The sequence below is a fragment of the Delphinus delphis genome, chromosome 20 (assembly GCF_949987515.2).
Source record: "Delphinus delphis chromosome 20, mDelDel1.2, whole genome shotgun sequence".
Classification (NCBI taxonomy): domain Eukaryota; kingdom Metazoa; phylum Chordata; class Mammalia; order Artiodactyla; family Delphinidae; genus Delphinus; species Delphinus delphis.
This window is the reverse complement of record NC_082702.1, coordinates 47,026,078-47,037,155: the sequence shown is the minus strand read 5'-3', so window position 1 is coordinate 47,037,155 and position 11,078 is coordinate 47,026,078. Positions and strand designations below refer to the sequence as shown.

General features: G+C 42.7%; 1 non-coding gene across 1 annotated transcript; it reads right to left on the bottom strand.

Annotated features, from left to right (window-relative positions):
* Nucleotides 1-3,365: 3,365 nt before the first annotated feature.
* Nucleotides 3,366-3,472, bottom strand: LOC132417379 (U6 spliceosomal RNA). Its single transcript, XR_009517818.1, has one exon. It is a non-coding gene; the product is annotated as a U6 spliceosomal RNA (small nuclear RNA).
* Nucleotides 3,473-11,078: the final 7,606 nt, after the last annotated feature.

The following is an 11,078-nucleotide window of genomic DNA, read 5'->3' as shown; positions in this document are numbered from 1 at the left end:
GCCCCACGCCTCCCGCGCCCAGCATCGGGCCATGGAAGTTTTTAAAGGGAAAAGGGGAAGTGGTCTCAGTTACTTATTGAAATAGGGGATCAGACTTGTCACCTTCTCCCACTGCATGCAGGCTTGTCAACCTTTCTTTAGATGCTATCTTGTTCACACAGTTTGTTTGAGAGATTACTGAAGGGGAAGCTAGGGAGGAGATCTGGTCATCTGTTAATTACTTATTCTTCCTTTCTACTTCTTTGATCTATGGAAAGAACCAACAGGTTAGGCACGGTATTGTGTGATCAAAAGTTAGGAAAGTTGGTGGGGCTTCCCTGGTGGCACAGTGGTTGGGAGTCCGCCTGCCGATGTAGGGGATGCGGGTTCATGCCCCGGTCCGGGAAGATCCCGCATGCTGCGGAGTGGCTGGGCCTGTGAGCCATGGCTGCTGGGCCTGCGCGTCCGGAGCCTGTGCTCCGGGCCAGTGAGAGGCCTGCGTACCGCAAAAAAAAAAAAAAAAAAAAAAGTTAGGAAAGTTGGAGGCGCAGTGGTTAAGAATCCACCTGCCAATGCAGAGGACATGGGTTCCAGCCCTGGTCCGGGAAGATCCCACATGCTGCAGAGCAACTAAGCCTGTGCACCACAACTACTGATGCACGTGCCACAACTACTGAACCCGCATGCCTAGAGTCCATGCTCTGCAACAAGAGAAGTCACCGTAATGAGAAGCCTGTGCACCACAACGAAGAGTATCCCCCACTCACCACAACTAGATAAATCCCACGTGCAGCAATGAAGATGCAACGCAGCCAAAAATAAATAAATAAAATAAATAAATTTATTAAAAAAAAACAAAGTTAGGAAAGGTGTGCTTGGGCAGGAGGTGAGTAGAGCATGGGGGTGCCTGGCTTACGGTTAGTTAGAATATAGCTTAGCTAAAGTGACAAGACAAAAGGGGCCTCCTGCAGAGAGCTCTTTTTCCTGACAAAAGCTGCTTACATCTCCAGGTAGACGGCCTCAGAATGGAGTTATTTGGTGTGGGGGAAATCTCCTCACATATACAATGAAAATTGGGTTCAAACTCAGGGACCCCCAGGAGCCTGCAGCCAGAGACCCTGGGACCTGGATCCACCCACCAGCAATCCAGCGCTAGCCCCAGGACCCCCACCAGTGGGCCGACACCAGCTCTGGGACCCCTGCACCCTGCAGCCAGAGATCCCAGGACCTGACTCTGTATGCTGGTGGGCTGGTACTGGCCCCAGGACTTGGCTTCACCCACCGGTGGGTGGGCACCAGCCCCAGGGTCACTGCAGCTCTGCAGCTGGCCTTGTCAGGACCCAACTAACACACCAGCCCCAGGGCTCCTTGGGCCCCAGCTGTGCCCACCAGCAAGCCAACCCCAGCTCTGAGACACCTTGCACCCCTCAGCCAGCCATTCCAGTTTCCAGCCCCGCTCAGCAGTGGGCCAAGTCCAGCTTCGGGACATCCCGGAACCTGCAGTCAGCCATGTCGGGAACTGACCCTAACCGCCAGCAGGCTGGCAATGGACCTGGGAGCCCCAGCCCCACAGCTACTCACCCTAGAACCCCATTCTGTCCACCAGTGGGCCGGCAGTAGCCCTGGGACCCCCCTCCCCCAGGCTTCCACCGCCAGCTGCCTGTGACCCAGCCCTGGGAACCATGGCTGGCAGCCTCTGCACAAGGAGGGCCTGGCAACCAACTGGACCAGGGGCCAGCCACGCCTAGCAGACCACCCACATAGTCAACCCACCACAACAGAAGGACCCACGCAGCCCTCGTGGACATAGGGGCACCCCTAGAGCACATAACTCTGGTGACCAGAGGGGAGTGTGCTGTTGGGAGGCTTAGGACATCTCCTACAAAAGGCCACATCTCCAAGGTCAGGAAATAATACCAGTGTACCAGATACACAGAAATAAAAACAGCAAAATTAGGCAAAATGATGTGACAAGAGGAACATGTTCCAAACAAAGGAACAGGATAAAACCCCAGAAGAAGAACTAAAAAAAAGCTTGAGCACTGCAATGAAGAGTAGCCCCCACTTGCTGCAACTAGAGAAAGCCCACATGCAGCAACGAAGACCCAATGCAGCCAAAAAAAAAAAAAGTTCAAGGTAAGGATCATAAAGATGATCAAAGAACTCGAGAGATGAATGGATGAAAACAGTGAAAAGTTTAACAAAGAGTTAAAGAGCCTTTTTATTTATAAAGAAGAACCAAACAGAGGTAAAGAATACAATAACTGAAATAAAAAATACACTAGAAGGAATCAAAAGTAGATCAGATGACAGAGGAACAGATCAGTGAGCTGGAAGACAGTAATGGAAATCACTGAAGCTGAACAGAAAAAATAAAAAGTGAGGACAGTTTAAGAGAATTTGGGACAACATCAAGCATGCTAAAATTCACATGATAGAGATCCCAGAAGGAGAAGAGAGAGAGAAAGGGACTGAAAATGTGTTTGAAGATAGAGTAACTGAAAACTTTCCTAACCTGGGAAAGGAAACAGACATTCAGGTCCAAGAAGCACAGAGAGTCCCAAACAGAATCAATGGAGTTGATTCTGGAGTCCTAATGGAGTCATTCAGAACATCTACCAGATACTCAAGATACTTATCAGACCCTTACCCTAAAATAACTCATGATAACCTATCTACTTATTGGACCCGACCCTAAAATAACTTGTGATTCCTTAAGGACAAATGTTTTCCAACTTGTGTCAGAGTTGATCACAATTCTTGCCAGGCAGCTTTTAACTTTGTGGCTTTTTGCCTCTGTAAGCCATGACTCTTCCTGGAAACACTCTTTTGGTTTTACTTGAATCTGTGTCTCCTGAATTGCAATTCTTAGGACGCCCAGTAAACTCGTTTCTTATTTGCAGCCTCCTGCACTATTTCTTGGTTGACAACTGTGAAGCCGTGATTTATAATAAGAAATAAATATTTGATCCTCATCCCCATTTCTGGCACAGAGCTCCTAAGACTTTTTTGTTGTTCTTGTTGTTTTTTAAAAAATTGAAGTGTAGTTGATTTAGTGATACAATATCATGTTAGTTTCAGTTGTACAGCACAGTGATTTTATATATATATATATATATATATATATATATATATATACTTCTTCAGATGCTCTTCCCTTATAGGTTATTACAAAATATTGAGTATAGCTCCCTGTGCTATACAGTAGGTCCTTGTTGGTTATTTTATTTTATTTATTTTTTTGCAGTTCTATAATTTTATTTGACAATCAGCAGTTAGTGTTCATCCACATTAACTGTAGATTTTTCAAAGTGGTGACAGGAACGTAGGTAACCAACGTATAGAGCTTGTTTGGTGAATCTTCATCTTCATTATGTTTTCTGAACAAAAATATGGAACACTTCACGAATCTGTGGGTCTTCCTTGTGCAGGGGCCATGCTAATCTTCTCTGTATCCTTCCAATTTTAATATATGTGTTGCCAAGGCGAGCACTCTGCTTTATATATAGCAGTGTGTATATGTTAATCCCAACCTCCTAATTTATCCCTCCACCCCACCTCCCTTTCCCCTTTGGTAACCATAAGATTGTTTTCCATGTCTGTGAGTCTCTGTTTTGGAAATAAGTTCATTTGTATTATTATTATTTTTTTTAGATTCCACATATAAGTGATATCATATATATATATTTTAACATCTTTATTGGAGTATAATTGCTTTAAAATGGTGTGTTAGTTTCTGCTTTATAACAAAATGAATCAGCTATACAGATGTACATATATCCCCATATCTCCTCCCTCTTGCGTCTCCCTCCCACCCTGCCTATCCCACCCCTCTAGGTGGTCACAAAGCACTGAGCTGATCTCCCTGTGCTATGCGACTGCTTCCCACAAGCTATCTGTTTTACATTTGGTAGTATGTATAAGTCCATGCCACTCTCTCACTTCGTCCCAGCTTACCCTTACCCCTCCCCAGTCTTCAAGTCCGTTCTCTATGTCTGTGTCTTTATTCCTGTCCTGCCCCTAGGTTCTTGATAACCCTTTTTTTAGATTCCATATATATGTGTTAGCATATGGTATTTGTTTTTCTCTTTCTGACTTACTTCACTCTGTATGACAGACTCTAGGTCCATCCACGTCACTACAGATAACTCAATTTCGTTTCTTTTTATGGCTGAGGAATATTCCATTGTATATATGTGCCACATCTTCTTTATCCATTCATCTGTGGATGGACACTTAGGTTGCTTCCATCTCCTGGCTATTGTAAATAGAGCTGCAGTGAACATTGTGGTACCTGACTCTTTTTGAATTATGGTTTTCTCAGGGTATATGCCCAGTGTTGGGATCGCTGGGTCATATGGTAGTTCTGTTTTTAGTTTTTTGAGCAACCTCCATACTGTTCTCCATAGTGGCTGTATCAATTTACATTCCCACCAACAGTGCAAGAGGGTTCCCTTTTCTTCACACCCTCTCCAGCATTTATTGTTTGTAGATTTTTTTGATTATGGCCATTCTGACCTGTGTGAGGTGATACCTCATTATAGTTTTGATTTGCATTTATCTAATGATTAGTGATGTTGGGCATCCTTTCACATGTTTGTTGGCAGTCTGTATATCTTCTTTGGAGAAATGTCTGTTTAGGTCTTCTACCCATTTTTGGATTGGGTTGTTTGTTTTTTTGATATTGAGCTGCATGAGTTGCTTGTATATTTTGGAGATTAATCCTTTGTCAGTTGCTTCATTTGCAAATATTTTCTCCCATTCTGAGGTTTTTGTCTTGTTATTGGTTTCCTTTGCTGTGCAAAAGCTTTTAAGTTTCATTAGGTCCCATTTGTTTATTTTTGTTTTTATTTCCATTTCTCTAGGAGGTGGGTCAAAAAGAATCTTGCTGTGATTTATGTCACAGAGTGTTCTGCCTATGTTTTCCTCTAGGAGTTTTATAGTGTCTGGCCTTACATTTAGGTCTTTAATCCATTTTGAGTTTATATTTGAGTATGGTGTTAGGGAGTGTTCTAATTTCATTCTTTTACATGTATCTGTCCAGTTTTCCCAGCACCACTTATTGAAGAGGCTGTCTTTCCTTAGTTTTTTTTTTTTTTTTTGGCCTAGCTGCTCCGCGGCTTGTGGGATCTTCCTGGACCAGGGCACGAACCTGCATCCCCTGCATCGGCAGGCGGACTCTCAACCACTGCGCCACCAGGGAAGCCCTGTCTTTTCTCCATTGTATATCCTTGCTTCCTTTATCAAAAATAAGGTGACCATATGTGTGTGGGTTTATCTCTGGGCTTTCTATCCTGTTCCATTGATCTATATTTCTGTTTTTATGCCAGTACCATACTGTCTTGATTACTGTAGCTTTGTAGTATAGTCTGATGTCTGGGAGTCTGATTCCTCCAGCTCCGTTTTTCTTTCTCAAGATTGCTTTGGTTATTCGGGATCTTTTGTGTTTCCATACAAATTGTGAAATTTTTTTGTTCTAGTTCTGTGAAAAATGCCATTGGTAGTTGGATAGGGATTGCATTGAACTGTAGATTGCTTTGGGTAGTATAGTCATTCTCACAGTGTTGATTCTTCCAATCCAAGAACATGGTATATCTCTCCATCTGTTTGTATCATCTTTAATTTCTTTAATCAGTGTCATAGTTTTCTGCATACAGGTCTTTTGTCTCCTTAGGTAGGTTTATTTTTAGGTATTTTATTCTTTTTGTTGCAATGGTAAATGTGGGTGTTTCCTTAATTTCTGTTTCAGATTTTTCATCATTAGTGTTTAGGAATGCAAGAGATTTCTGTGCATTAATTTTGTATCCTGCTACTTTACCAAATTCACTGATTAGCTCTAGTAGTTTTCTGGTAGCATCTTTAGGATTCCCTATATATAGTATCATGTCATCTGCCAACAGTGACAGCTTTACTTCTTTTTTTCCGATTTGGATTCCTTTTATTTCTTTTTCTTCTCTGATTGCTGTGGCTAAAACTTCCAAAACTGTGTTGAATAATAGTGGTGAGAGTGGGCAACCTTGTCTTATTCCTGATCTTACTGGAAATGGTTTCAGTTTTTCACCATTGAGAACGATGTTGGCTGTGGGTTTGTCATATATGGCCTTTATTATGTTGAGGAAAGTTCCCTCTATGCCTACTTTCTGGAGGGTTTTTATCATAAATGGGTGTTGAATTTTGTCAGAAGCTTTTTCTGCATCTATTGAGATGATCATATGGTTTTTATTCTTCAATTTGTTAATATGGTGTATCACATTTATTGATTTGCATATATTGAAGAATCCTTGCATTCCTGGGATAAACCCCACTTGATCATGGTGTATGATCCTTTTAATGTGCTGTTGGATTCTGTTTGCTAGTATTTTATTGAGGAATTTTGCATCTATGTTCATCAGTGATATTGGCCTATAGTTTTCTTTCTTTGTGACATCCTTGTCTGGTTTTGGTATCAGGGTGATGGTGGCCTTGTAGAATGAGTTTGAGAGTGTTCCTCCATCTGCTATATTCTGGAAGAGTTTGAGAAGGATAGGTGTTAGCTCTTCTCTATATGTTTAATTCGCCTGTGAAGCCATCTGGTCCTGGGCTTTTGTTTGATTTTTAATCACAGTCTCAGTATCAGTGCTTGTGATTGGTCTGTTTATATTTTCTGTTTCTTCCTGGTTCAGTCTCGGAAGGTTGTGCTTTTCTAAGAATTTGTCCATTTCTTCCAGGTTGTCCATTTTATTGGTATATAGTTGCTTGTAGTAATCTCTCAGTATCCTTTGTATTTCTGCAGTGCCAGTTGTTACTCCTCCTTTTTCATTTCTAATTCTATTGATTTGAGTCTTCTCCCTTTTTTTCTTGATGAGTCTGGCTAATGGTTTATCAATTTTGTTTATCTTCTCAAAGAACCAGCTTTTAGTTTTATTTATCTTTGCTATTGTTTCCTTCATTTCTTTTTCATTTATTTCTGATCTGATCTTTATGATTTCTTTCCTTCTGCTAACTTTGGGTTTTTTTTTTGTTCTTCTCATTGCTTTAAGTGTAAGGTTTGGTTGTCTATTTGAGATGTTTCTTGTTCCTTAGGGTAGAACTGTATTGCTATAAACTTCCCTCTTAGAACTGCTTTTGCTGCATCTGATAGGTTTTGGTTCATCATGTTTTCATTGTCATTTGTTTCTAGATATTTTTTGATTTCCTCTTTGATTTCTTCAGTGTCTCTTGGTTATTAAGTAGTGTATTGTTTAGCCTCCATGTGTTTGTATTTTTTACAGATTTTTTCCTGTAATTGATATCTAGTCTCATAGCGTTGTGGTCGGAAAAGATAATTTATATGATTTTAATTTTCTTAAATTTATCAAGGCTTGATTTGTGATCCAAGATATGATCTATCCTAGAGAATGTTCCATGAGCACTTGAGAAGAAAGTGTATTCTGTTGTTTTCAGATGGAATGTTCTATAAATATCAATTAAGTCCATCTTGTTTAATGTATCATTTAAAGCTTGTGTTTCCTTATTTATTTTCATTTTGGATGATCTGTCCATTCATGAAAGTGGGGTGTTAAAGTCCCCAACTGATTGTGTTACTGTCAATTTCCCCTTTTATGGCTGTTAGCATTTGCCTTATGTATTGAGGTGCTCCAATGTTGAGTGCATAAATATTTACAATTGTAATATCTTCTTCTTGGATTGATCTCTTGATCATTATGTAGTGTCCTTTTTTTTTTTTTTTTTCAGTACGCGGGCCTCTTACTTTTGTGACCTCTCCTGTTGCGGAGCACAGGCTCTGGACTTGCAGGCTCAGTGGCCATGGCTCATGGGCCTAGCCTCTCCACAGCATGTGGGATCTTCCCGGACCGGGGCACAAGCCCGTGTCTCCTGCATCGGCAGGCAGACTCTCAACCACTGCGCCACCAGGGAAGCCCTGTAGTGTCCTTCTTTATCTCTTGTAATAGTCTTTATTTTAAAGTCTATTTGTCTGATATGAGAATTGCTACTCCAGCTTTGTTTTGATTTCCATTTGCATGGAACATCTTTTTCCATCCCCTCACTTTCAGTCTGTATGTGTCCCTAGGTCTGAAGTGGGTCTCTCGTAGACATATATATGGGTCTTGTTTTTGTATCCATTCAGCCAGTCTATGTCTTTTGGTTGGAGCATTTAATTCATTTACATTTAAGGTAATTATTGATATGTATGTTCCTATGACCATTTTCTTAATTGTTTTCTCTTTGTTATTGTAGGTCTTTTCCTTCTCTTGTGTTTCCTGCCTAGAGAAGTTCCTTTAGCATTTGTTGTAAAGCTGGTTTGGTGGTGCTGAATTCTCTTAGCTTTTGCTTGTCTGTACAGGTTTTAATTTCCCTGTCGAATCTGAATGAGATGCTTGCTGGGTAGAGTAATCTTGGTTGTAGGTTTTTCCCTTTCATCACTTTAAATATGTCCTGCCACTCCCTTCTGGCTTGCAGAGTTTCTCCTGAAAGATCAGCTGTTAACCTTATGGGGATTCCCTTATATATTATTTGTTGTTTTTCGCGTGCTGCTTTTAATATTTTTTCTTTATATTTAATTTTTGATAGTTTGATTAATATGTGTCTTGGTGTGTTTCTCTTTGGATTTATCCTGTATGGGACTCTCTGTGATTCCGGCTTGATTAACTATTTCCTTTCCCATATTAAGGAAGTTTTCAACTATAATCTCTTCAAATATTTTCTCAGTCCCTTTCTTTTTCTCTTCTTCTTCTGGGACCCCTGTCATTCGAATGTTGGTGCATTTAATGTTGTTCCAGAGGTCTCTGAGTCTGTCCTCAATTCTTTTCATTCTTTTTTCTTTATTCTGATCTGCAGTAGTTATTTCCACTATTTTATCTTCCAGGTCACTTATCCGTTCTTCTGGCTGTTATTCTGCTATTGATTCCTTCTAGAGAATTTTTAATTTCATTTATTGTGTTGTTCATCATTGTTTGTTTGGTCTTCAGTTCTTCTAGGTACTTGTTAAACGTTTCTTGTGTTTTCTCCATTCTATTTCCAAGATCTTGGATCATCTTTACTATTATTACTCTGAATTCTTTTTCAGGTAGACTGCCTATTTCCTCTTCATTTGTTTGGTCTGGTGGGTTTTTACCTTGCTCCTTCATCTGCCATGTGTTTCTCTGTCTTCTCATTTTGCTTAACTTACTGTGTTTGGGGTCTCCTTTTCACAAGCTGCAAGTTCGTAGTTGTTGTTGTTTTTGATGTCTGCCCCAGTGGCTAAGGTTGGTTCAGTGGGTTGTGTAGGCTTCCTGGTGGAGGGGACTAGTGCCTGTGTTCTGGTGGATGAGGTTGGATCTTGTCTTTCTGCTGGGCAGGTCCACGTCCGGTGGTGTGTTTTGGGGTGTCTGAGACCTTAGTGTGATTTTAGGCAGCTGTCTGCTAATCAGTGGGGTTGTGTTCCTATCTTGCTAGTTTTCTGGCATAGGGTGTCCAACACGGTAGCTTGCTGGGCTTTGAGTGGAGCTGGGTTTAGCATTGAGATGGAGATCTCTGGGAGAGCTTTTTCTGTTTGATATTATGTGGAGCTGGGAGGTCTCTGGTGGACCACTGTCCTGAATTCGGCTCTCCCACCTCAGAGGCACAGACCTCACACCCAGGCAGAGCACTTAGAGCCTGTCAGCCACACAGCTCAGAAGAAAAGGGAGAAAAGAAAGAGGGAAAGGGAGAAAGGGAGAAAGAGAGAAAGAAAGAATTAAGTAATGTTATTAAAGTAAAACATAAAAAATAATTATTAAAAATTAAAATTAAAAGGTAATAAAAAAATTTAAAAATAAAAAGAAAGAAGAGGGGCTTCCCTGGTGGCACGGTGGTTGAGAGTCCGCCTGCCAATTCAGGGGACACGGGTTCGTGCCCCGGTCTGGGAAGATCCCACATGCCGCAGAGCGGCTGGGCCCGTGAGCCATGGCCGCTGAGCCTGTGTGTCTGGAGCCTGTGCTCTGCAACGGGAGGGGCCACAACAGTGAGAGGCCCGTGTACCGCAAAAAAAAAAAAAAAAAAAAGAAAGAAGAGAGCAACCAAACCAGAAGACAAATCCACTAATGATAACAAGCGTTTAAAAATATACTAAAAAAAAGAACGGACAGACAGAACCCTAGGACAGTTGGTAAAAGTGAAGCTATACAGACAAAATCACACAAAGAAGCATACACATACACATTCACAAAAAGAGAAAAATAAAAAATATATATATATATCATTGCTCCCAAAGTCCATCATATCAATTTTGGGATGATTCGTTGTCTATTCAGGTATTCCACAGATGCAGGGTACGTCAGGTTGATTGTGGCGGTTTAATCTGCTGCTCCTGAGGCTGCCTGGAGAGATTTCCCTTTCTCTTCTTTGTTTGCACAGCTCCTGGGGTTCAGCTTTGGATTCGGCCCCGCCTCTGCGTGTAGGTCTCCTGAGGGCGTCTGTTCTTCGCTCAGACAAGACGGGGTTAAAGTAGCAGCTGATTAGGGGGCTTTGGCTGACTCAGGCCGGGGGGAGGGAGGGGTGCGGATGCGGGGCGAGCCTGCGGCGGCAGAGGCCGGCGTGACGTTGCACCAGCCTGAGGCGCGCCGTGTGTTCTCCCGGGGAAGTTGTCCCTGAATCACGGGACCCTGGCAGTGGTGGGCTGCACAGGCTCCCGGGAGGGTATGTGCGTATAGTGACCTGTGCTTGCACACAGGCTTCTTGGTGGCGGCAGCAGCAGCCTTAGCATCTCATGCCCGTCTCTGGGGTTCGCGCTTTTAGCCGCGGCTCACGCCTTTCTCTGGAGCTCCTTTAAGCAGCACTCTCAATCCCCTCTCCTCACGCACCAGGAAACAAAGAGGGAAGAAAAAGTCTCTTGCCTCTTCGACAGGTCCAGACTTTTCCCCGGACTCTCTCCCAGCTAGCCATGGTGCAGTAACCCCTTCAGGCTGTGTTCACGCTGCCAGTCCTCTCCCTGTGCTCCGACCGAAGCCCGAGCCTCAGCTCCCAGCCCCGCCTGCCCCGGCGGGTGAGCAGACAAGCCTTTCGGGCTGGTGAGTGCTGGTCGGCACCGATCCTCTGTGCGGGCATCTCTCCGCTTTGCCCTCCGCACCCCTGTTGTGCTTCCCTCCGTGGCTCTGAAGCTT